The following is a 15,322-nucleotide window of genomic DNA, read 5'->3' as shown; positions in this document are numbered from 1 at the left end:
GTGCAGCTGGATATTCATTAGACGCATTCAATTTAATGTATTGAAAACAGTAAAGAATATGTTTTAATTAATAAGCCAAGTGCACATGGCATGAAATCCGCAAAGAGAGCCTGCAGAGCTCTGCAGCACTCGTACTTACTGTGAAGTGAAATGACAAAGCTGCTTCTCTCTCTCTCTCTCTCTCTCTCTCGGGAGTTCGTCTGCATTCACGTGAATTCACCAGAATTCACCTGCTTTGATTGTCTCTGCTTTATTGCCAGAATTAGAGGATTATTCCATTCAGACCCATCAGTGATAGAAAAGACATTGAATGCTTTCATGCATCTTGGTGTTTGGACTTCCAATTTACAAATCAGTTTCAAGAGGAAGAAAGCTAGCGTATTCCAAAAATCAGGACCTTTGGTCAAATTGTTTTAAGAAAGGGAAATTAAGAATTGTTAAAAATATGTTAAAAATGTTGTAAGCATTGCTTCTGTGCTGCAGTGTTGGAAGGAATGAATAGGACAAAGCAGAACATCTTCAACAGCTGTGAAGTTCAAGTCCCAAGATGACCTTCCAAATTAAAACTGCATTTTTGACATTTCCCCTAAGAATTTGAAAATGTACTGAAAATGTCTACCAAAGGATCTATTTCATTTGAGATGTTCTGTAAAAGACCCGAAATAGAAATGCAGTAGCATGAACAATTATTATAGTTACTATTGGGACTGGATCTGTCATTCTAGCTCAAAATGCTTGTTGAAGAAATTTTTGTCACCTGGCATTAACCATGTTTGCTAGAAGTCAGAAAGTGAATCACATTGAAAATCTGAGCAAAATTTCCATGACTGCCATCATGTAAGGGCAAATGAAGTGTATTTCCAAATTATAAGAAAATTTTAACAGGATTTTTAGCTCATAGCAACTAGCTCAATATCAGCCAGTACTTAGAGTTTCTAATCTAAGTTGAGTGTTCTTGAATTTTCATACATTTTCTTATTTGAAAGAAATGGAGGGGCTGGGTAATGATATTATACTATTTATATTAACACTGGTGCTTAAAGTTCCTTCTTTAGGCATGCCCTTTCCTCAAAAAAATCCATGAGCCAGGTGTGGCCATTACCATCCACAAACTGGGATCTGTCACTCCAGAGCCCACTAAATGGGGCCATATGCACCCCTCCCACCCCGGGACTGACCGTACAAGGTCTCCTAAAAGGCTGTGGTTTAGGCCAGTCACAGAGTCAGTGCTGAAGGGAATAGCCTTGATGCTTGTGTCCTGTTTAACCTTTCATAGATTGAACCATCTCAAGAGAGAGTCCCAAGCAGAAGCTATGCTACCACAGGCAGTTTAATCTGTGGGTGTGCACAACCCTGGTTACTCCAAGCGGCAACTGCAGTAACGATGTGGTGAGAGCCAAGCCACCACCGGTGCCCTGAGTGGCTTTTTTCTTGGAGTATAGCTCTTACACACACCCATCTTCATGTATATCCTGCAATGAACTAAACAGATTGTCATTTGGAGAAGCAATTGCTCCTCCCCTTGTAAGAAGGTGTCTAAACTTCGGGGTGTCTGAACTACAGGTGGACTGAGTGGCTTACTATAGTCTGGATGCATGCACAGTGCTGCAAAAACATGGTGAGGATCTCCCACCTGGTGTGCTGCCAGGGTGTCCTCCAACATATCTGCATGGCTGATTGTGCTTCCCTTGTGCAATGAGCAACTACTTTGAAAGGCAGCTGGCAAGAAACTGTCTTCTCTGTAAAGTAGGTAAGTTTCCAGCTTGAATGAAAGTGTCTAGCCTTGAGAGAGGTAACCAGCATGCTCAGATGAGACACTTTCATGGACAGAAAGGAGCACACACACATACTCAGAGCCTGAACTCACTAAGGGAATGTGGGGTGATCTTGTCCTCTTACAATGGCTGTGTACTTCAGCCTGCAGAGTGCTGGGAAATGGAGGTGGCTCCTGGTCACATCTTCCTAAAACAAGGAGATACAGGAGCCTGAAATCCTGCAGGCCATAGAGCAAGAGTGATCAATAAGTATAAGTGATGTATGTATATGGCAACATACCAACACCTCATCTATGTAAAGAGCTTTGATTAGCCCCAAGGGCTCATGATGTAAATGACAGTCACTGGAACCACTGTGGTGGCACTGAGGTGTGGTGGGTCTGTCCCCAGGTGGTGAACAGAAAGTAGGTCCTTTCTGCTTTGTAAAAGGTCTTTCAGAGTCAACACAAAGCCAGGGACCTTGATGGCTCTCCTGGGCTCCTGCAAGACACTCAGACTGCATCAGAGGAGCTCTGAATTGTAGCTGACCCCATGCTCATCACTTCTATTTCAACACAATGAAACAGAGAATGCTTGTAAGGAGTTGTTTGCATATGGTTCAGAAGAGCCATAGCCTAAAAAGTCTCTAAAAGGCTTGTTTTGTTGTCAGTGTCATCAGTGAGTACTGGAAACTACAATGTTAATGAAAGAAGTGTCATCTTGCTAATATCTTCAACAAAGATGTGAGAACGAGTTGTTCCATGCAGCAGAATTAATGAAACCATTTTTTTGTGGACGTGTGACTTGAACTTTCTGGTTAAACAAAGTGCCAACTTAAGCTTTTCCTAGTTGCAATATGAATAATGTCTCTCCCGCAGATTCTCCAGTCTGATAAAGGGTAACTGGAGCTTGTCTTATTCTGGCTGGTGCAACTAATCAAGTCCCTGTCTTCTCCCAGGCTGTAAATTTTCATGAAACCTGTACAATTCTAACAAATTTTGTTGAAACAGGTTCAAAAGTTGTCAGGGGACACAAAGAGATGAGCTGATACACACATAACTTGGATTGTAAGTCCTTATTTTCTTTGGAAACCAGGATAGAAATATTCTCCGCAGGCAGATTTTAATGCAGGAAATGGCTATTTATGGAAATCCTTACACTCTTTTCTATCTTATAAGAGATGCGACTTGGCTTCTTCCTCTGTTGGTTTATGACCTTTAGGGGAAGGAGTGTTTAAAGGTAACCTGCCAAGGATTTTCAACAATTGTCCCTCTTCCTCTTCAAGTTTTCTAAATTCTCATTGTGCTTCATTTTGAAACAAAAGCTCACCAACAGGTTTTCCACATTTTTCACTTCTATTTTTGCTTGTTTTGCTGAGACTTTTACTGAAGAATCTTTGAGCTGTTTCACAAAGACTGTGTGAATCAATTCAAGTGTCAGTATTTAAATTTTCACAGGTTTTCTGAAGACTAAAGTTTAAGCACTGATGTTAAATAAATGGTTAGCAAAAGTTCACCTTTCAGTTATTCTGCTTTTTCTTATCTTACTCAACCTCATTTTAGTAGACCATCTCTCATCAGACAGTCCTTCAGCCTAGACGCAATCTATCTTGCTAAGTGAAAATAAAAAATAAGCTCTTACAAAAAAAGTTTTCTTTATGCTGAAAGAAAGAAAGGAACACAATGATGCAAGCTCTTTTCCCTCTCACAGGTCGTCTTTCTTACCTGGAGGAATGGTGGAATGCTTTGATATATCAACCCAAGACAAAGTCTAGCTGAAGCTTAGTGAGATTTGTTTTTCTCTTTTTGTCTTGTCTAGACTAATTCAGGACTCATAAGTGATGGGTAACACTACTGTTGTGATCTTAAGCAGGTCATTTTCCTAGGAACAGGACCTCAAAGCTCCATGTGTCCTAGGTACATTGCAAAGCCCAACTCTACTCCTCATTATTTCTTTTTTGATTTTCACAGAGAGTTTAACCAGTTCTTGTTGTGGCCGGTACCAGTGACAAGTGAAATATTTATAGTGTTGAAATCAAAGGAGCCAGCACAAGGCAGTGTTAACAGCACTCCATCACTGTAACCTTGTTTGTAAGGGAGGGATATGACTGCAGCCTTAAAGATCACTCATCACGATAAGAATATTTACCTCTTGGAAAGCATTTTTGTTATGTAGTTCAGGGAAACAAACCTTGTTTTTTGCATAATTCACAATTGTTCAACATCCAGTTTGAACATAGCTGGTTTCAACAGCAGAAAACATTGGTTTCCGACATGGACAGCGGTACACAGTGCTAGTTCTCAGCCTTTTTCACCCACTGTTTCTCATAGTATCTGTGCACATGGAGACTTCTTAATCAGCAGCAAAAAAGGGCTGACCTTCTGCTGACTGGTAGGACGCTATCATTCATCAATACCCGCTTCTGCCCTACGTTGCTCCTTAAACTTCTGAGGTTTTTTTGTTTGATTTTCTTTCTATTGTGTAGTACAGTTTGCACTTGCTATGTTATCTGTCAAAAAGGTACAGCATTGCACCAACCTCTTCATACATCCTGTGTTCTTTGGTTCATGATTGAATTTACACGGCAATTCAGCAGGACAACTCATGGCAGCAGGGAGACCCGTAGGTACCCATAGCTCTGGTGCCTTACTGTAATGTCCTCAACAGTCTTCAAGGTATAAGCCTAAGATTAGAGGATCACCTCCATCAATTGCTAAGCTCCTCCAAACACCAAAGCTGGGTGAGGGTTTGTCCCAGGCCACCGTTGTCAGGAGAGGGAGAGAGGCACAGCAGGAAAGCTGGGGATCAGTTGGGGGCAGAAGAGCTCTGACAAGTGTGGGAGATGCAGGCAGGAGCTGCAGCTTGGACTTGCCACCTTATACTGAAATTTTCCAAGGTGCAAAGGCTGCGGGGCTGTATCTGTTTTTTTGTCCCTGTCTTTCATTCTCCTCCAGCCCCCTTGAAGCAATAACCAGCCCCAGGCAACTGCCTCCTTTGCCTGTGCCGAGAGCTGGCCCTGGCTGCACCACCTGGCCCTGGGCTGTTTCCACTCCCCTCTGCTCTTTCTGCTGAAACCCTGGCAACAGCTCGCAGTGGAGTGATGTGAGCCTGACAGAGGGGATGTGAATAGCTCTCTGTTGATTGACAGCCCCTCCGTAGCGTAGTCTGTCAGATTCATTATCTGTACTTCAGAAATCCCTGGAGATCCCATCACCATTTCACAGGGTGCTGTAGAAACATATAACGAAGATCCAGCCTCCTTTCCCCAAGAGATGGCAATCTGTTTCTAAGATAAGAGGCAGTAGGTGGAATCAGCTTATGGACGACAACGAGGAAACAAAGACTTTTAAGATCTGGGAAATGCACAGATGCCACAATGTCTGGCTGTTTCCCTTTTGCTAATGGTGTCAGAGTTCCCTTGGCATCCTCAGAAAGCGATGGTCTCCAGAAGTAGACCATCAGCCTGGATCTTGTCCCCTAACTTGGTGGGTGTACTCTAGCCACAAAGTAACAGAGAGCATCATGTTGGATGAAGCCCAGAAATTTGGGTTCCAGTGCTTGAACCTGCAGATGTTCATTCTGTTGATAAAACAATAAGACTAAGATTTTTTTATTATTATTATTTCGCAAGCAGCTGTCAAAGCGAATTTTGGGAAAGGGACTTTTAAGTAGTGTTTACGTGAGGAATGATTACTCATGGAAAATTCCTTCTCTGAACTTTTCCAGTTTTATTAACAAAGAATGTTTATAAAGCAAAGCCCTGCTTGACACACTGACATTTCTGAGTTTGGACCTGCTCTTGTAGCAGTTGAAATTGAGGTCATGTATCAGTTTGAGAGCACGTATCACATCCGGTGAAAGAAGGACCCACTTGTGGCAATCATGAGAGAAAATATTCCTCATGTGGAAGTGGGGCAAGAAGAAGAATATGAATGAGGACATCTGAGATAATTGGTGAAGGCAGTTTCTTGTTCATATATTAACTATAGTCATTATTAGTTGGGAAGAATAAATAATTAATTTTATCTTGGGCAAACGTTTGTAATCTCTAAAAGAGTTGTATGTCATATTGCATGTTCGTTACTAGCAACTATTCCAAGTCTGCCTGAGACAGAGGATCGTGATGTAAGACAAGATTCCTGACAGACTTTCCAGCCTAAAATTGGACCCTCATTAAAGCTAACCTAATCTAATGTAATTTTTTTCGTTTGTTGGTTGGTTGGTTTGTTCGTTTTACCACTTATTCTCTTGTTTGCCAGTGTTGTTTCAGCCAATTCGGAAAAATCCTGCTGTCCCTTCTTCCTAATAATTTATTCTAAGTTCACTTTGTTCCAAAACCCAGCTAGTAAGGACAGTCCTATGCCATTCATGGTCTCGTGTCGTCTATTTTAAGGGGTAGGTTGAAGGTTTTCTATTACAAGGTACCACATGCTACTGTTAGAATTGATCAGTGATTTGAACTTTCATGCCGTCTTTCACTGAAGGATGATGAGAACATTTTGCAAAATAAGTACTCCTGTCTCCATTTTGCCATTGAAAGTGGAAGGTTAGAGAGTTATCTGAGGCCACACGCTGAGGTGCTGACGAAGTCAAACCCAGAAACTCTTCCTGGTGCTGCCAATGAGGACAGCATCTCTTAATTTTCAGTCTAAGATTACTAGCTATTTCTAGTCTCTGCTAGTGACCAGCTGCTAAAACTCATCTCTTCCACAGAGTATTCAGATCTAAAAAGAACTAGAGAACTATGGGCAATTTTGACTGAGATTTGGTGTGGAGCACACAGTATCTGTGATTTCTGGAAAGTACTAACAGTTAGGGAAACTTGTGACAGTTGTGAATGTAAGAACATGTGGGAATGCTTTCTGTGCATAGTACTTGTAGAAAAAGGCAAGCATGGATCTGTTACCAAGAAAATCAGATAAATAGGGCTGCAGGGAACGAAAATTTCTCAATGTCACCTTCCTAAGAGAAACTTCTCAGAAGACCCCAAATATAGCTTCCCTGATGATAAAGCTATGTAGACAGGAAGCTCGTACTATGTCACTGAGGTACTCAGCAGTCATAAGGTATATTTTTTAGAAGACCACATGAGGAATTAAGCATGAAGGTGCCATTTAATGATAGATTTATGCACTTGCTTGCTTTATTTATTTATTTATTTATTTATTTTTAAAAGTAGATTCTGCTGAGCATCTACTCCTTTGAGTTAATGACAATAATTACATGAAAATCCATTCAGGCTTCTCAAGATGCTGAATTTGCAAACTGACAATACAAATACTTTAATACTCATTTAAATGCACCGTAATTGCACTTGATTCAAAGTTGTGGTGTTTTAAAAACTGTGCCATTTGTAAATACTAGATCTCTCGCTTCCCTCCCTCTCCACACTAACATCAATCCTTAGCAACGTATGGTGTATCTGGTTGATGTCAGTCTTGATAAATTCTGCTGAAAGAGCTGACCATAAAGAATAATATTTTCTATTAAAAATTAATATATTCCCATGCCACAGGTCCTTGTGTAAGAGCAATACAATGGTCTGTATTGTCTGTCTGTCAGCAGCTCCACATCTGATTTGCGGTTTACCTAGGTCCTACGAAGTCCTGCAAAAATTACAGTTTTGTTACCTGCCATTGATTAGTAATATTTATATAGTCATTCATTTGCACATTGGCAAGTGACCTTGAGGTATGGTTAGCTGTCAGGCGGGCTCACGACATGAAATAAAGGAAATGACCTTTCCTTACTGAAAGACCCAATTTTTGCTGCCTTTCCTTCAGTGCTCTGTTTTCCAAAGCGATTTCAAATGGTCTTCTGGTGGCTTTGTGTAGGACGGGCATGGTTTTCTGCATTCCTGTGGAACTCTAGAGCAGCAGAAACTGAGTCACTAAGCCCAGTTCCCCACTACTGCAGGTCCTGAGTGACATCACTCTGTTCAGAAGGTCACTGAGTATCATGTCAAAAGAAGCTTGAGTTTCTCCCCTCTCCACCAGTTCACCATGATGGACACCCTAGGACATTTTTTCTTGTGTTTATAGGAACAGCGTCCTCATTTCCAGACTAAACATAGTCTTAGAGACTTTAAAGTCTTCTTTATTTTGGCAATATTGTTCTCTACCTTATATTACTTTCTGTGTACCAGGTTCTTCTGAATGTGGACAACTGTTTTATTCTGTATTTTCAAGTAACAATTTTTTTCTTGTGTGCAATTTGCATTGTGCCAGACCTTAGAATGTTTGAAATATGCATTTTCTTTCTCCTTTGCATCTTAGCTGGTTCAGAAAAATCTAGTTGAATGATTTCTCACCTGTGGAAGTGGCTTTGTCCAAGTGCTAACACTGAAAAAGTTGCTCAATATCAGTGAGATTTTGTTTCAGCAGGGAATCAAAGCAAGATCCAAAAAAGTCTATATAATTTATTTGATGCTTCTCTGTTTTGATTTTTCCGTTTTTGCATTATGATAATAATGTGAAAGACAAGAGAATATGAAGCAGAACTTTCATTTGCTAGGAAGCAAATTTTTTCATTATTTTCTAATAAGCTGTTCCCAAACAGAAGGAAGGCAGACACCAAAAACTGATACATTTTGCAACTTGCCTCCCCCAGAAAGAGAAAAAATGAGAACTACCTATGAGGTCAGGCAAAATATTGTAAGAGATCGTTGTAATGATTATCTTCTAAGTGTAAAGTTGATTGTCAGTCAACCTAAGGATCCTGGATTTTTCATTCTATTATACTGTTATATGTAGGGATATGTGAATTTTCTTTTTCTTTTTCTTTTTCTTTTTCTTTTTCTTTTTCTTTTTCTTTTTCTTTTTCTTTCTTTTTCTTTTTTCTTTTTCTTTTTCTTTTTCTTTTTCTTTTTCTTTTCATTCTCCTTCTCCTTCTCCTTTCCTTTTCTTTGAAATTTTCCTTTTCTCTGAAATTTTCCTTTTCTCACCCATTCAGTTTGATACTGTCCTGGATTTCTGAACTAGCTGTTCTGCTTAGTTATTTTATACAGGGGCAAAAGAGACCCTTACTCACATACAGCTAAAGATCCATTAACAATTATGTTGGTAGAAAGTGTACTTTCTGAATGATAAAAACATTTTCCCCCAAATTTCTTACTGTGTGAGGCAGTTGAAACCAATCCAGATTCAATATTCTGTGTAAGTCTAATCTAGAGAAATTTGTTTCACAATGAAAGTAAGCAAAAATGTGTATTGTGTGGAAAATTTTGCCCTTCAGTTTACCCACCCTTGTACATATCTCACTATTTTGTTGAGGTGCATCTGCTCTAACTCAGGCATCTAGGAGGGAGATCTGAAAAGGTCATCCCACTCACTGAAGAGCCATTCCAGAGCACAATATACCCTAAAATAACCATCTTATATAGGGCTGGCATCATGCTGGTATGCTACAAGACATGTTCTTCAATCTTGATTTGCATAACCTTGTGTACCCACTGTCAATACATCAAATGCAAACTATATGTACATCATCTGTTAAGTGATACCTGGTATATTTTTGCACAGAAGCTCTTTCACACATCGATGTTTACGCATGTGCACCACACACCCGGACAAATGCCAAAATATTCATGCACTGCACATTTCCCATTTTTACTTCTTCCAGGGGAGGCTTCTGAAAGACTGTTTTGTTTTAGCAAAATGAAATGCACCAATAAGACATGCTGATACTCCACATATTAGGAGGAATGAAAGGATCGGCTTTTCAATGAGAACTCTTTAGGTAAACTCACATGCTTGAATGATTAAACCCAAGAACAAAAATATCTTTTACAATGTGTAATTTTTTCCTTTCTTGCAATAACTTTAACACAGGAAGGAGGGGAGGGGGAAGAGAGAGAAATAAGCTTATATTCTTAACTTTCCTAACCCATATTGCATTCCAGAACTATAAGATGTGGTAAACAGGTAAGCAGATTAATTTAGCAGACTCCCAGACTTCTGAAGCAAGAGAGGGAGGCAAGAACATTTTATCATTTCTGACATATGGAGCATGTAGTACTGACTGCAATATGGAATGGATGATCAAAGTCATGTTTTCAATAGATTCTAGGAACATTTTTAGCCTTAAAGTCATTAGTAAACTTCAATTTAGGAGCTGAACCCTAAAACCTTAATTTGGACAAAGCACTCCTACTTGGGAGCAACAGTAACTCACTCACAGGTCAAAATTTAATATAATTCTTGAACTAGGCAGCTCAATGTCTTGGAGAAAATGAGTAAAAAATACTTAGAAAAATACCTTCAAGGGATGAGGATGAAATTGAGAGCTAAGCACAGAAAAAATAAGAACTAGGACTTTCAAAGAAAATTGAAGCTTTGGAGAGCCTTCAACTATTTTGATTTATATTTAAACATTTTAGAGATTGGAGCTTTGATTAGCTGAAACCCTCTCCAGTTCCCCTTCAGCTCTGATTTATGGGCAGGCTGAATCTCAGTAAAATGAAAGCTAAATGAGGTGTTCTTTAAAATTACCTTTGAACACTTAAAGAAGGTAGGGAAGAGGGCAACTTGGCTGATGCTGACATGAAGGGGAATGGGATATGAGGGTGAGTGTTTTTAGGAGCCAAAGTCTTTTGAATACTGGAGAGAGGGAAGGAGCAGAAAGAACAGGGTGTCAGGGGGTTTCTAATTGCTACATGTGATAGCACTAGTATATACATCACTTGACTGGGAAATACATTAAACTGGACTTGTTAGCACAAACAAGGCTGTTTGTTTGTGCATAGGTAAGAAGGCTTTTGGTGGGGTGTTTTTTTTGTTTGGTTTGGGTTTTGTTTGTTTAGGAAGTAAATTTTCTCAATTTACTTAAGAAATAGCTTAGCCCACCCAAGGGTATTTTGATAGAAATCTTAGAACACCCAGGAAGCAGCTAGACTCCTCCAGGAGGTGGTGATTTATGATGAATTACCCCAGTGGCCCATTTTAGACTAGCATCCTTTGATATTAAGGTGGATAAAAAAGGGTGTACATCACAGGTTCACTTCACTTGACCATGGTCTTCCCAGTCCTCCTGTTTTTGCTCTTCAGATTGCCACTCTTTTTGTTAGAGATGGTGCAAACTCACTCGGGCACTATCAGAATCCAGGCAGCACTGGATAAAAGTGCCCCTAAACTTGCTAAGATTTAAGGTAATATCCAGTTCTACAAATGGTCTCAGCCCTGCTCTCCTCACAGCTGCTGGCATAGGAACTGTTTCTGCTCCAGAATGTGTCCTGCTCTTGCAAATGACTGCAGTAGAGGTACACATGGGGTCAGTGTCCCACCCCACCAGGCTACTGCAGTTGGCTCATCCTTGGAAGGTTGCAGAGGAAATTGCATATGGCAGTTGTTTGAAAACATGTCTCTTAAATGAAGTAAGGAATCTGACATAAGTAGATGATCCCTGAGAGAGTGGTAGCTGCCACAATCATGAGTTAGGTCATGAGTTTGTAGAAGATTTTAATATTTTGCAGCTGGAATGTGCATATAACGGCCTATTCCCACCCTGCATTCTTGCTGAGTTCGAAGACATAGATACAAATGATTACTGAATGGCTCAAAAACTTCCTTGCAGATATTGTGGATTTGTTTCTTGACAGCCTTTATCATGGCAAGAGGAACTGTTGAGGTATTATGAGTGCAGAAGATTGAAATTGACTGTAGGGGATTGTTTAAGTTTTCCAGTTAGTTAAACAGCCGTAGGGCATCTTGGATTGGGTTCAACTTCATAACTTGGACACAGATCTTGGTTATCCTTTATTCTTGGCATTGGACTTTGCTTGCCTGACAGCTCAGTGATGGGAATCCAGGATCTTTGGCTATATAAATCTGTTCCTACATAGGTGTCACCTCATTCTGCAGTTGTGTGCTCAGCATTCAAACATTTTCCTTGGTTGTTTCTCACTGACAACTGTTTCTTCCCAGTGGGGCACAGATGAGCCATGGCAAACCTTTATCACTTCCACATCATCCTGAGGCTAACTGCAGTCTTGTGCAGTCAATGGCTTGGATCCTTTTCCATTTGCCAGAATACTGTTCGAGCAAGGTAATTTCACCATCAACACAATAGGCTCACATGAATGCTGCTGTCCCAAGGGACATGTACATGGGTCAGTAGCGACCTACTTGTGATATCTCTTGCATTCCTTGTGTGGCTTTTATTGCAGACACATGCAACAATTTTGCTGTTAGTGATGTGGCTGTTCTCAGCCAATTTGAAATAATCACTGTGGGCTAAGGAGCATAGTTACTATTTTTGTAACTATTGGCATCAAGTAATAACATAAGTGGTGTTGCCTCTGGAATTAGCTGATCCCTGGTTTTTCATTTTTCTTCTTGAGACATTTGGCTTGTCTTGTCTCCCTAATTGCTTTCCTATGTGTCAGATCAGGGTTGAGACTTTCTGACATATAGCAGTCTTTCATGCACACCTGTATATCACACATTGTTTCATCATGCAACCAGCTGGAAGATGGCAAATTTGTAGGGGACTGCACTGGGACTGGAACCGCGGTGCTGCTCTCTGTACAATTTCTGGGAGGCAGAAGGTCCTAAGAAAGGACACAGATCATCTTGTCTGCCTGAATCAGACCAGTGGCCAAACTGAAGAAGGAGATGTGGTAAAGGAAAAGGATGTGGCAGGCATGCAATATCCAGCCACAGTTGAGGAGATTGCTAACCCCGTTGGCTCTGAATTGCAGGTGCTGTCTGTATTTCCTTGGAAATACCTCGGTAGTGGCATTGCCTACAGCTGGTCCCAAAGGTGCTCCAGCCAACCTCAGACAGCGTAATGCAATGGGGCCACTCACAAATGGCACACACACACACACCACACACACACACACACACGATGATCTCTCTTGTGAAGAACAGACATTCCCCGTCTACCAACAGTTATGATGCATGTAGATTAAATGGATATCTCACTTCTCTAAAAAAAAAAAAAAAAAAAAAAAGGGTTGTTTATTCTATGCAAAGACAGAATAGGCAATAAAAGGATTGCAAAGACAGGATAGAAACTACCAGTTTATGACTGGACTGTATGAGATGGGGGTACTTTATGCTTTAAGTCATCATGCCATAAGCACTCCTGCAGGATAAATGGGAGAAAAGTAATCTCTAGAAATGGTTCTGAAACTGTTCAGAGGATTTAAGAAACAAAGTTGCACACTTCTTTCTCCCTTAGGTCCACAACTAGCCCTATCTAGCTGTGGTCATTCTCACTTAGCTAAGAGCCATTCAGCAAAGAATTTAGCTCTGTGTTTAAATCCACCCCTGTTCCGCAAAGCATAGAAGCACATGCTCCATATTAAATATATACTGAAATTGTTCTCCTGGGAGCCTCTTTGCCAACCTGAAGCTCTGCATCTAAATTCTAGCCAAAATTGAACTGATGGCAGAGGGGTTTGGCCCATGGATGTTTTTCAAACTGATAACACAGTTTAAATGTGTACCACAGCAACTGAAATTTAACCATAGGATCTAAATAGTCTAACTTTGGGGCAGGTGCAAAATCACCATCGTCCTTGAACTGCAGAAACCTCGTTTGCTGGAACTTTCATAGAATCATAGAATCACAGAATGGTTTGGGTTGGAAGGACCTCAAAGATCATCTAGTTCCAACCCCCCTGCTACAGGCAGGGACACCCTCCACGAGACCAGGTTGCCCAAGCCCCATCCAACCTGGTCTTAAACACTTCCAGGGATGGGGCATCCAGAACCTCTCTGGGCAACCTGTGCCAGGGCCTCACCACCCTCACAGGAAAGAATTTCGTCCTAGTATCTAATCTAAATCGACTGTCCTCCAGCTTGAACCCATTACCCCTTGTCCTGTCACTACACTCCCTCATAAACTGTCTCTCTCCAGCTTTCCTGTAGGACCATTCAAGTACTGGCAATTAGATCTCCCCAGAGCCGACTTTTCTGCAGGTTGAACCATCCCAACTCTCTCAGCCTGTCCTCATAGCAGAGGTGCTCCAGCCCCTCTGATCAGCTTCGTGGCCTCCTCTGGACTCTCTCCAACAGCTCCATGTCTCTCCTGTACTGGGCCCCCAGAGCTGGACGCAGTACTCCAGGTGGGGTCTCACAAGAGTGGAGTAGAGGGTCAGGATCACCTCCCTCAACCTGCTGGTCACACCTCTTGTGATGCAGCCCAGGACATGGTTGGCTTTCTGGGCTGCGAGCACTCACTGCCAGCTCATGTTGAGCTTCTCATCAATCAATACCCCCAAGTCCTTCTCCTCAGGGCTGCTCTCAATCCATTCTCCACCCAGCCTGCAGTTGTACTTGGGATTGCGCCAACCCACGTGCAGGACCTTGCACTTGGCCTTGTTGAACTTCATGCGGTTCACACAGGCCCACGTCTCCAGCCTGTCAGGGTCCCTCTGGATGGCATCCCTTCCCTCCAGCGTGTCGACCCCACCACACAGCTTGGTGTCATCGGCAAACTTGCTGAGGGTGCACTCGATCCCACTGTCCATGTCACCTTTATTTATCCTTTATTAAGCTACCTGACTAGTTTTATGCAGGAATAAACACAGTGATTCCTAAGGATGGCTATTGTATTCATATTGATTTACCAAAACACAGGTTGTTAAGTTGAAAAAAAGAAATACCTCATATCTAGTCCCAGATGCAATATCAGATACGTGTTTTTTGAAGTTAGAGTATCTGAATGTGTGTAACCAGACTGCCGTTGCAGCTTGTGTACATGCCACTGTCTGGGTAGCAACGGACAACGTGAGTACATGAAATGGATGTCTGCAGGCAGAAAATCTGAATGCTTACAGATTTTTGAAGGTGTAAAAGTTTAATCAGTGCAAAATTCTGTGAGATTATCAAATCTAATATAACTGAAAATTGATTGCCACTATTTCTGGAAATATCCTAGAAAACACAATTATTTTTTAACTGCTCCATGAGTATTGAAGTCCAAGGAAGTCCTGCCACTGACTTCAGTGTAAGCAGAAAAGGCTGAGTAATTGTGAAAGACTACCCCCCAAATCCAAGTTGTCTAAATGAAGTCAGCACAGTTCAGATCTTCCCTTTCCCTGACAATCCCTGTCCCAAAAGAAATGGCCTCCTGTGGTGTGCTGCATGAGAACAGAATGAGTCAAGGGGCAAGAAGAAGGTAAAATGCTACTTTCAGAGTTCAGCCTATCAAAGATTAAGTGCACGCTTAACGTCAGACATTTACACCGACTTTTCCTGTGATAGCTACCATCATCATCAGACTGTGCCTATCATGTGAGAACGGCAAACTTAAGATTTCTCAATAAGTAGTTAATAGAGAGCAAATACATGCAGAGCTATTTGTTCACTTCTGGTATATACTATAACTATATTCTATATTCTCCATACTCCATACTCCATACTATATATTATAGTACATACCGTACACTATACTATATATAGTGTGCATATATATAGTGTGTGTGTATATATGTATACACACTATATACTATATTCTGGTATATACTATGCTGTCTGGAACTTACTGGACTTACAGTTCAGCCTTGAGTTGGAGGAATGAGCAGTGCAATGTACCTATCGAATCGATGCAGCATGTACATC

The 15,322-nt window shown here is 41.1% G+C and overlaps 1 protein-coding gene across 2 annotated transcripts in view; it reads right to left on the bottom strand.

The window, feature by feature from the left end:
• Positions 1 to 15,322, bottom strand: part of LOC142599416 (urea transporter 2-like) — a 310,745-nt gene that overhangs the window by 40,013 nt on the left and 255,410 nt on the right. For both annotated transcript variants that reach the window (XM_075739740.1, XM_075739741.1), the window contains exon 4: positions 1,868 to 1,962. The gene's annotated coding sequence lies outside the window, so the exon portion shown is untranslated. The remainder of the gene's footprint in view (positions 1 to 1,867; positions 1,963 to 15,322) is intronic.

This window comes from Balearica regulorum, chromosome Z (genome assembly GCF_011004875.1).
Source record: "Balearica regulorum gibbericeps isolate bBalReg1 chromosome Z, bBalReg1.pri, whole genome shotgun sequence".
Lineage (NCBI taxonomy): Eukaryota > Metazoa > Chordata > Aves > Gruiformes > Gruidae > Balearica > Balearica regulorum.
The sequence above is the reverse complement of the archived record's forward strand: the minus strand, read 5'-3'. Positions and strand labels throughout refer to the sequence as shown.